We start from the raw sequence: 12,289 nt of genomic DNA on the forward strand, positions 1-12,289 counted from the left end.
CACTTATGTATGGGCTATTAAAATGGTATGCGCTGTTAAACCTTTAGTCTTAACAACTAGCATTGCTAGTACAGTATGACCATCATAAACTAAAATATTTTGTGGACATGTGTAGGTTCAACAAAATTTTGAATTGCACCTGTGATACCATCTGAGATGGTACACAAATGATAAATCTTTGGCAGGTAATCTCTACGATAATGGGCCCTGTTAGATCTTCCAGTGACATCATAGATTCTGGTTAAAGGGGAAATGAGCAGAAATAACTCGGTATAATGATATGTTCTATAATTCCTGCTTTGATCACAGGGATTCCTTAATTATCGGAATCAAGTTTTCAATGTTTGATGATGAAAAGTTATGTGGTGGTGGCTTGTTTACCATTGCATCTGTAAAATTACCTCTAGCCACTTCTTTGATTGTAAATACAGGACCACAGCAAGGCTTTAAATATGAGGTAAAATACATTAGCATATCTCTTATTAACTTCATGAGTGGAATGTTGTTACATGTTGTTGCCGACTTTCTATATCCTAAAATGCTACTGGAGAGTTTAAAACTAAATTGAGGTAACCATATTCTCTATTTTCAGGCAAGCTGTGAAGGAGTAAATAACTAGATCCAAAAAATTGATTTACATATGAATTTTTTATTTTTTTTTATTTTTTTGATAGCGGATTGTGCCATTTTTATAACTCATTTTCCCTTGCAGTTTTGCTGAGAACTATACTGAAAAATATAATATTAAAGATACTACTATCATTTGTCACCATAAGTATCACACATAGACAGAGTTGCACTGAATTCATTTTGTATATATATTTTTTATATATGGCCGTCACTAAACATTCTCTATCAAGGGATAAGGTAATGTGATATGGAATCAGTCTTTTCACAGGTAATTTTATATTGGGCTGTCATAAAAAAGCCTTGGACATTTGTTGTAAGCTTGATAGTTGGATGAATTACCCAACAGATTTTTCAAGTGATGTACAGCCTCTAGTGCTTTTTAACTAAACAATTTGCTTGACAAAATAAGTTTGCAACAATGATTTAGCTAAAAGCAGAGCCACCAGTAATTCCCTTTTATAATTTAAGTGAAGCAAAATCATATTGAGTTTACAGAATTGAAATAGCTCTTGAAGGCTGGAATCATAGACAGTACTTTCAAGACGTTTTTTTTTTACTTTCAAGAGTGAGGAATGGATAGGAGAGAGGGAGAGGAAAAAAGCAGAACATTGGGGGGCGGGTAAGTGGGGAGTAAACATGTCCAGTGGCAAACCTCTGCATTACAGTACAGGAGCATGACATTACATGAGCATTGTCATACATAAATACAATAATGAACAATTTGGACATACATGTCACTGTCATGCTCATATTAATGTATGCCATTTTCTATATCAATTGTCTGGACATGTTCTCCCCTTTGTCATCTGTCCAACTTTTCTACATGCAGTTGAACCTTTCCTTATGAGTTAGACATTGATAATAAAATATATTCTGCAAAGTATCAACTCATTAAAATTCTGATTTAAATGGCTTTTTGGTTCATATGTGGCCTGGTCTGGATTCTTTGTTGCCTGGGCTGGTTATTCTATGTTTGGGTGATTTTTGTCAAATATTGACTGAGATCAGACATTGGATCTCCTGGAAGGCTTTGCGTACTGGTCTCTGCCTCCAACCTCCTCTTTTGATTGCTTAGTTAACCCAATCAACCTCACAGTTTGACATTTGTCATATTTCCCCTTTGAATAAATTGCAGCCACCACCTGTGTTTATGCATTTTACCCAAGAAGAATTTCAATCTTGTATCGTGTATTCCAGAAAAAAAAGAAAAACATGTAGATGTAAATGCATGGACCTGATTAATTCATTAGGCTATGCCAGTCTCATGCAAAAATCTGTACAGAGAGTCTGCCTTTACTAGGAAAAAGACTTTCTTAGAATCCCACAGTTCTTCCGATTCTTTAAACATCTCTAAATTTGTGATAGTACTGAGTAGGCTTGGCGCATGAGTACGTGCGTCCGTACATTTGAACATTTTCTGTTAGTTGCTTTTACAAAAACTAACTGTTGAGTAGGGGATAGTCCATACCTGGAGGGCACAGACACCTGCATTTATTTTTGCCCGCTAATATATCCCTGTGTTCCCAAAGGAACGGAATAAAAAGAAGAGTTTAGCTTTTTGGGGAAGGTGGGAGGGGTGGGGGGGCGGTTAAATAACTCTTCCCGGAAAGCACAGACAGGCCTCTTTTTTATGTGTCAGGCCTTTTAGATGACTCTGGGGTATTGATCTTTTCGCATGTAGCCTGAATGGAAGGCACTTTGCATCTCGGTTGCCTGGTTACAGGGACGAAGCTTCATTTCTCTGGCCATGTGGTCTTCAGACGTGGTGGGCCCTTCGCAGCATGTTCTAAGCAGCAGTGGGCGGGGTCTGGAGCACATCCATTAACCTCCTCCACGGTAAGCAGTTTGATCTCCATCGCCGAGCCTGTGCCTTTCATGGTGAAATGAATCATCGATAATGCATCACTAATGAAAATGCATGTAACTGACATTATTTATTTGTCTGGAAGATGCAGCCATTCAGAGAGACTCATTCAGAGAGATTTATAAACATTATTTGTTCATACAGTCACTTTCACTGAAGCAGAATGGATCAAACACTTTACTCAAGGGGCTACAGCTGCAGTGCATTGACCAGGTTTTGAACCCATAACCTCCTCTCCTCAATACTGTGCACAGCTGATTGAACATGATGCAACCTGCAGTTCAAAACTATAAATAATGTAGAAGGCATAGTAATAATAATGTTTAAGAAAAAGTTGAAGATGTACACAGCTATGCTTCAGCTGTATTTGCAGCAGGGGTTCCAAAACTAGGTTCCAGAGACTCCTGGGGCTCCTTAAAAATGTTGTTTGACTTTTTCCTGAATATTTAATTTATATTTACTAATTTCAGAAAGTACATGTGTCTCGGCCCTTAAGATTACATCAAATGTTTGCATTTGCATGTCCTTGCTAATTTTGTAAAGAATTAATAAATACCAGTGCAGATTTTCTGCTTGTATGAAATGAGCAATAAGTCCATACAAAGTTGTCTTTTCATCACAAGCAAAAGTCTGAGTATTGACTGAATTGTGTGATGGCAAAGCACTCTTTGAAGGCCATCAGTGGCAAGAGTTTCATAATGCATTAGCATCATTTTAAGTATTAGAGAAAATGGCAGTGTACTATGATGGATGGAGCACTGCCATTTTATCACATGGTACTTGAATTGCTACGGCAATACACCCAGCTGTATAAATGGTTAGCGTTAGCATATAAAATGGAAGTTGTATTATTTTTCTAAGCCAATAATTATGCTCCAGACACCTTGAACTATGTCCAAGCCAAAGATGAGCCATAGCCTGTTGAGCCATAGCCTGTTTGGTGTTTTCTGGCCAGTTGCAGTCTGGGCTTTAGGAAGTCATGAAAATAGAATCAGCTTCACTTTACAAAATAATGGCAGGCTAGCGCAGTCCACTCACATGTCCACTCACACATTGTATAGCTGTGTCTTTTGTGTAACTTTCCCACGCACAAAGCCTGCGCTAGACCATGCAAATTAAGAAAAAAGGTTTGTTTCTGTGTAATGCAATGCTACTTTGTCATTTAATAATTACGATATGGGTTAGATATAGTTAATATATAGTTTAGATTAGTATTAATAAAGCCATTTGGCTATCTACATTTATTCAGGATGCCTTATGTCTTCCTAAAATTTGATTTATCTATATCTACGACTATCTATCGCGAGAGAAAAATATGCATGGATAGTGTGGTGGAAAAATGTATCTACAGCAATATTGGATGTAGAACATTCACATCTACATGTCCATGTTTTTTTTGTTTGTTTTTTTTCATGAGTATTGTGAAAACACAGATAAATATTTTCGTCAAGTACATAATAACCATGGAAAAAAACAGTACCTACAGCAGCTGTCTAGTATCTCTATATGCTGCCTATCTACATCTGTCCCTTGATGCTACACTATAGATTATAACTATGCTAATTATGGACAGACACACTCATACAAACATAGAAACTCTTAATTAGTTTTTAAAAAGTGCTATTTCTAGTCCTCAGTACTGAAATGAGAAAGCACAGGCTATGGTCCTCTCTAAAGTGGACTCAGAGGGTTAAATCTCTTTGGGCCCTCATTAATGGAAGGCTTCTATACTGGCACTAAAGATAGCTGTTTAATTTATGTTAAAAACCTAATTCTAGCCAGAGATTGTGCTAACAAGAAATTACTTCTTGATTGATTTAATTATCCAGGAAACAAGCTCAAACAGGTGTGTTTGTGTGATTACAGGATGCAGACTGGTAATATTATTAGCTGGAGCTCCCCCACCACTCACTACTAGTTGATTTGAGTGATTATATAAGACAGGCCCCATTTCACTGTTCACATTTGATTGAGATAGTTGGACTGGAAGCAATTTCTCATTCCCAGCTATCAAAATCACAGTAGTTAAGATAAACCACAGATGTTCATAAATAAATCTACTTAAATAATAGTCCATGAAATTTCTTGCATATTATAGTGTTAAAACATTCGATGCTTTGCAGTATATACTCTGAACCATGGTATGTTATGGAAAATGTAGGTGGCTGTGGAGAAAAATTATCCAGACCGAATTCCCAAATGGCAATCTTGTATTTTAAACTTGTAATTTTTTTGGAAAAAATATCTCAACAGTAAAAATAGTCACTTCCTTGCAAAACAGAATAGCACTCATGCCCCATAATTTTCTTTGCTACATGGTCTGTGACCCTCTGAGTTTAAGTGCAAGCCTGTCCCTTTTTACAGAAAAATGAATCACCGATAATGCATTGCTAATGAAAATGTGTGTAACTGACAACATTTGCCTAGAGGTTGCATCCATCTGGAGCAATTTCAGTTTTTAAAAACATTTTCTCATACAGCCATTCTCACTGAAGCAGAATGGGTCAAGTACCTTCCTGAGGGCAGTTTGACTGCAGTACGCTGACTAGGATTTGAACTTCCTGACCACAAGTTCAGCTCTAAGCGTTGTTTTCATGTCTATCTATAGTCTTACTCACAAAGACAATTCTTTATTTTAGAGAGATTTTGGATACCAAAAGATCAACGATGATCATGTAGTGATTCCCAGAGAAAGTAGTCTTTGAAATAAAAGTGCAACAACAAGATTATGAAAGCAAAATATTATATCACCAATCATTTCCCTGGGTCGAACAGAGTTAAGGAACTGGTTGTCATGCACTGACCTTCAGCAGTAAGACAGACCTTTTTTTTCTTTATTTCTTATTTCTGCTAATGGGATGCTGTTGCATAATGTTTAATTTGAGTTTACAGGAGCATGCTTTGTACTCTGACACTAGAACTGCGCTAACACAGCTTCTCCATGTAATCAATTTTTTTTTTTTTTTGCCATCTCTTGATGTCCCAAATCTTTTCTGGAGGGAGCGGGTTTTGATTGGCCAAATTAGACCCCATTAATTCTTATTATTTACTGAATAACCTTATTTAAAATCATTATCGCCCAATCTTATTTGTGTTGTTGGCCATATTAAAATGGTGTACAATGTGGTACTGAGACCTAAATCAAAAAATGGGAGCCACATGGGGTGACAGCAAGCTCACATTCAGGGTGTAATTGCTGAACTTGGGAAAAGCAGCAGCAGATAAAGACTTTTTGATCCATGGAAGTGTCATTGACGACAGCAAATGTTTGGACCAGAAAACCTATTTTTGCTAAAGGAGCTGATTACAAATTGATCTGAGCTTACTTTGAGAACACTTGGCAAGCCTAACTAGTTGGGTGAGAAAATAGTGGACAAAACAAAACATGGAAACAACATTGTATATTATACAGAAAAATTAGCATGTGCCAGTTTCCTTTATTGGCACAATTAAATGGCCATCAGAAGCGTTATCACAGTGGCAGCTCAAAACTTTTTTTCTTTTTTTTAACTCCTTGTTTGCTGCTTGCCATGCAGTCAGCACATAATTCTATTTTATACAACAAATGTGTCTTAGTACTGTTTCCCTCACATGGGGAAAATTGAGATTTTGCCTCAAATGGTTTATGAAAAAAGCAGGCACAACACAGAAGTGGTGTAGTGCAAATCACAAAAGCAAGGCCTAAAGACCTTTATAGACCTATATAATATGCTATGTAATTACATTTGCAGTTTCCACCATTGGGTTGGCTTAAAGAGAGTAAAGTCCTCTTATCCCTAGAGTACACTTGTTCACTTGATCAGTCATCTATTTAATCCATCGGTTTTTTATAAATGTAATTTGCATTTTTATTTCATGCACAAATATCAGGCATAACTTCCTTCCACACGTGGTTTGTCCATTAAGCTGAAATGCTTCAGTAAAAGCCAAGTTTGCAAGCTATGTGAGTCAATCTGGTCAAATCTGTAAAAGCAATTGAGGAAATAGTGTAATGCCTTATGCTCTTATAGTGCTTTCCAAAAGTGCAAGAACAGTTGAGTGAAATTTATTTTTTTCTATATACTTAAAGCATTTGGATTTTAGATAAATATGAGACAAAAGTACAGTCAATCAGCTTTTATTTCATGGTATTTACATGTGTATACATTTGCCATTTTGCAGAAATAGCTTTTTTTTGTGTTGAGTCCCACATTTTCAGCTATGCAAAAGTAAACAGAATAACTTAAAAGTAAATCAAAGCAAAGAGGTCTTGAGAGAGATATGATTGCATAGCTCTTAAATGCAATAACTACATCAAGTCTGTGACCCATTGACATCAGTCTTCAGCACGTGAATTACATGCTCAATTGGATTTAAAGCAGGTGATGCTTGTGTTGATCAGATTAACCTACAGGGTCCAAGTTAAACTATGCAGTCGCTCCCTGCACTTGGAACTGTACTTCCCTCTAGGGTTTTCAACACACTTGTTCCTGGTTATGGTTATATGCTTTGTTGTACGTCGCTCTGGATAAGAGTGCCTGCCAAATGCCTGTAATGTAATGTTTGAGGTCATTTTCTGTTGCAGGATGAACCAGCTTCTGTGGTTGGAAGAATTTCTTTGTACATAACCATACAAAATCTGTCTGCACACTTCAGCCTACTCATCCTACTGTTGCCATCCTCTGTTACATCATCAATAAAGAAGAGTGAGCCTGCTCCTGAAGCAGCCATACATGCCCAAGCTTTGACACTACTTAATCCATATTTCATAGATGATTGGGATGCTTTGGTTCATGGGCTGTTCCTTCCTTTCTCCACGTATTTGTCCTTCCATTATTTTGCTAAAGGTATATTTTGGTCTCGTGTGTCCATGAACTTTGTTGAATTTTAATCTGGTCTTTCGATTCGTACTGCTGATGAAAGGTTTGCATCTTGCAGTGTAATCTCAATAATTCTGCTCTCAAAGTATTCTGTGCATGATGGCTTGTGATATTTTCACATGAACCCTCTGGAGACCGCTGATGATATCACTGACCTTTGTTTTAGGGCCTTTTCATCTTATCCAAAAAGGGCCAGAGTGGGTACAGGTTTTTTGTTTTAGTCCAGCACTACAACACCTGATTTCACTTATTAACTAATTATGGTCTTCAAACAAGACCTTGATAAGTAGAATCATGAGTCATAAGCCGCGTTTCCACCGCAGGAGCTTTCCCCAGCGTGTGCTCTTCTGTTCTTTTCTTGCTTTAGTATTCGTTTTATAAAATGTTAAGCATTCGTGCTGGGACAGCATATTAGCCTACGTACCAAAACATTCAAATGGTTTAATTCGGTTGCTGAATATTTTCTTCTGGATTTTCTTTGTTAGCTCGTTATAATTGACTCAAAACGTTTGATACAGTTATGTGAGGTATGCGGTAGTTCTGCGTAATTTATATTGGTGATACAGTAAAAGCAACCTGGAAATCACCTTCTGCACTTTTTGTCAGGGTAAAATAAGAGGTTCATTCTAGTAATCGTCCCTTATGCTTTTTCAGACTGCCATAATTTTACTCTGCGATTCTTCAATTCCACAAAAAGACCAGGAAGACTATTGACTAATTTATGGTGCATGGTTCGCATCTGGAGGGCACACTTCGCTGGTCCGCTAGCAGTAACTTTGAAGGAAAGCAAACGGTGGCTATACCATTGCTAATTTAAATTTTCACGCAAGTCCGAGTTTTCATTCTATTTATTCTTGTCATTTGTGATTAGCCTATATGGAATTGACGATGAGAGTCGAAGTAATCAATTCAACAGCAAATTGTTTATGACGTGTGCATGTTTTCTGCTGTTGTTGCCAGTTATTTGTGGAATTCTGTCGCCTCAGATGTCAAAACATGAAAGTGAATGTTCGCATAAAAACATAATAAATGTGTTTGAGAGGATATATAAAACAGTTACGATCTGACTATTAGCCTGTTATATCCTATTTGTTGCATAACAACGGTCCAAGTTGAACTACCAATGAGAGTTTTGCTTGACAACGGTAAAATATGCCTAAACGGCCGCCGAAGAATAATTTCAATTTCAGGTTATTAAGTCGATAAAAATCAATAAATACTGAAGTAACCATATATAGTCATTGTTGGTAACCCGTTGTATAAGTGGAATAAACCCCTCCGGGCTGTCCCGGTTATTAGAACTTCGGTGGTAGTATGGGGTTACAGAAGAAATCATAGGACAGATGGACCGACGACGACGTCGCTTTTTCATACGTCAGTGGACTAATTTGCCTAATCTTCGCTGGAAACACAGACAACAACAGGCTGAAGGAACCTTTTAGTTCCTTGAAAAGTAGTTCCTGGGACTATAAGTTCTGGGTACTTTGGGTGGAAACGTGGCTTTAGTGCTGAGCTAAAAGAAAAAGCCCGCACCCGCACGGGCCCTTTTTGGAAAAGGTTGGACACTCGTTTTTTTATGCTTTTCTTTACAGCTCTTACAATTTGTTCATCATCAACTGCAGTTGTCTTGCTTGGCTAACTTGTGTGTTTATTTCTGTTTATTTGTGATTCCACCAGTGGTTTATTCCTCTTTCAAGACTTTCCAAATTACTGTACTTTATATAACCAGTTTCTGTGCTATCATTCTTAATGAGTTCTTCTGTCCTCTCAGCTTACAGACATGTTGTTTTTCCAGCCATAATTATTCCCCTGCTCTTCATGATGATGTATGCCTCTGACTTCAAATGCAATCTCCACAGATAAAAACAAAGTCTAAAACCAAGAGTAGACACTCACTGCTTCTTATGTGGGGACAATCCATGAAAAAGGAAAGACCTGGGCAACAGTTAACACCTGTCAGGTCACCTGTTAAGTTACTTTTGTACTGCTGAAAATGGGAGTACTCAACAGAAAAACAGCTGTTTCTGTGAAATGGAAAAACATATACCAGTAAATTCCATTAAATAAGAGCTTATTGCCTGTACGTTCGTCTCATGTTCATCTTTTGATCGGAAATCCAAATGCCTTGGGTGCATCGCAAAAATAATACATTTCACTTCATCATTCCCATACTTTTGGAGGGAAGTGTATGTCAGTTAAAGTCTGGTCGTTAATGTCTGTGAATTACAGTAATGGTTTGTGCAAGTATTCCCCATTCCATAAAGCTGAAGCTGTAGCTGCTTGCAAGTACTGACTACAGAACCCAATAGGTTGTCAATGCCAGCCCCAGGAGCACCTAGGAACCACTGTGCAGACGGCAGGGTAGGCTGCCGCAGGGAGGAACGCACCGCGGGTGCATTTTCTAAAAACGTTTTAAATATTAATGCTCACAGCGAGGCCTCAACCCCTGTTTTATGGCCCCAGCCCTTGATTTAGGGTCCCAAATTAATGGAGTATGTTGCCGAGACCCTGCTTCATACTAAGACAACTTGCACTTTAGAAGGAACAGAAAATCCATACCAAGAAGCCCTCCGGAGATTATTGCTCCAGCCTTTAATTGGCCAGCAGAGACGTGCCCTTTATGGTTGAGATGAAGTGACACCTACCCGCCGCTATATTCCACTGCAATAAGTTGAAGCCTGATTTTTTTATTGTTTATTTATTTATTTATATTCTTTTTTAGACATTGATTTCTAAAGTCAGATTCATCCTTCTTATCTGGAATGGAACACACACAGAAGACAATCTGGGTAATTGACAACAGACTCTCTCTGCTGTTTTTCTTTCTTCTTTTTATTTCTTAATTAGTTTCTTGGCAGGCACTGTTCAAGGCGACAGCTTTCTCTTTTCTGTAGCATACTTTGTAGTAGCCTTGTATATATCCCTCTTTAGCCTTTTCAGAATGAGCTGAGGTAAAATCTGTGTAAAATTTCATATTCAGTGAGAAGGATGTCATTAGGTTCATTCACTCAGGTATTAGTGTCAATTACACACAGTTATTAGTAAGTAGCTGGAGTTAGCAAATTTTTGTACATTTTTCCTAATGCTTTATGTTCCAGAGAGTTAATTCAGTGTACAATGTGCCACGTAACTTAGCTCTGACCAGAAACCTCACTACTGACTCTTGGATTGCAAGGAGGTAAATAAATAAATCAATCAATCAATCAAGGTTGTAAAAAGGTGCAGTATTTATAACAGTCTGCACCAATCCACAGGAATGTGCTTTTTTTCAGAATGGTTGACAGCAATTTTTTTAATGAAAATGGAAGTGATTATGGTACTGTCGCATCCAAGTAGGCTCCTGTTGTGAGGCAATCATCCGGAGCACTGGTGGGCCATCCCAGGGGAGCCCAAAAACAGAGAAAGAGCCTTACACAGGAGGAAGTGAGGTATCAACAATGTAATATGTTCCAGACGGGATGGAGGAGGCAAGGTGAGAGGCAGATTAGACTTTGAGGGATGAAAACAGCTATAAAATGAATTAAATATGACTGGGGCCTAAATAAGGCAGTTAATGACCTGGTGCCAGACTCCATAGCATTACTGTAATCCCACTGTTTCATTTATCATTGGCTGACAACTTCTCCAGTTCCTCGTGTCATGTAATGCTCTTCCGCCTAATGGAGCAGGGCCTAGCACAGTTGTGCTGGGAGGAGGTTGAGGGAAAATTCTTCTTGTGTGCTGTGTTTCCATCGGTACCTCATTATGCAAGAGATAATGTGTGGGTCCAATTATTCAGTATACAGTTCCACTGGAAGAAATAATGTAATAGAACTCCGAGGATGAAATCCACCATACAAGCAACTGCCTAAATAAAGGAAACACCAACCATAGTATCCTTCTCTGTAAATTTCCCAGTGGACTGTTCTTGATGATGGACTGCCTGCTCTCAACCTAGACTGATATTTGCAGTGAACTGATTCAGAGTGGCTCATCAGTTTTTTTGTCTTGCATCTCTAACCAGTGCATGGGAATCACGGTCAAGGAGTATGTGCTTTTGACCACAGTTGTCCCTTGTTGATTATATCTCCCCAGAGCCAACTGCTGGCATAAGCACTCTATGCAGTCATTTAGAGCCACAACATCCCTGGGCCGTGTAGGGTCTATAGGCACCATTTTAAATCTACAGGTCAGACTCACGTCACAGTCATTATCACGGCTAAACAGACTGATTGTATGGTGACTGGGTGCAATACGTCAGTTCCTGTACTATAAATATGCGATCCCATTTCTGTTTCTCTTTTCTTGCTGCTCCCTAGGCCATCTAGAAGGGTTGTGCGCACGGTCTCTAAGGACACTTATAGGCTTAAACCCCACCAGGGAAAGAGAGAGAGTATGCCTGCAGATGTAAAGGAACACGTGGAGAGAAGTGCTGTCTCTCTAGTTATAGCCATGGTCAGCGGTTTATAACTCCAAGTAAACTTGTTGAACTGCAAGTTAGCAAAAGCAACTGCATCCATACGGGATCAGTTTATTTGCTTACTTTACACATTGCTATCGTTCTGCAACATAGCAACAAGTAAACATGCGTACACGTACAGTACCTTCCTGCGACAGCGAGCCAGCACAGCATCCAGCTCCAGCAACAACTTCCCGAAAAACAAAAGAATCCCTTCGCCGTACCAGTAACAAGGAAAACCACAACAGGCCAGAGTTTCCTTGGACAAGCCAGCACCATGCTGGCTCATCTGCGCTTCAATAGTAAAACTGAATGCCATCCAGGCATTAGCTAAGTATTTAGAACATATCAACTTGCTTGTTAGTTAGCTACAGCCGCCTAGCCGCGCATAGCTAACATATTATGCTCTATTACTAACATTAGCTTACAATTCACCTTTTTGTTTTAACTGAGATATCTGCATGCAATTTTCCCTGCACTAACCGATTAGATATATGG

This window comes from Anguilla rostrata, chromosome 6 (genome assembly GCF_018555375.3).
Source record: "Anguilla rostrata isolate EN2019 chromosome 6, ASM1855537v3, whole genome shotgun sequence".
In the NCBI taxonomy this organism is placed as follows: Eukaryota; Metazoa; Chordata; class Actinopteri; order Anguilliformes; family Anguillidae; genus Anguilla; species Anguilla rostrata.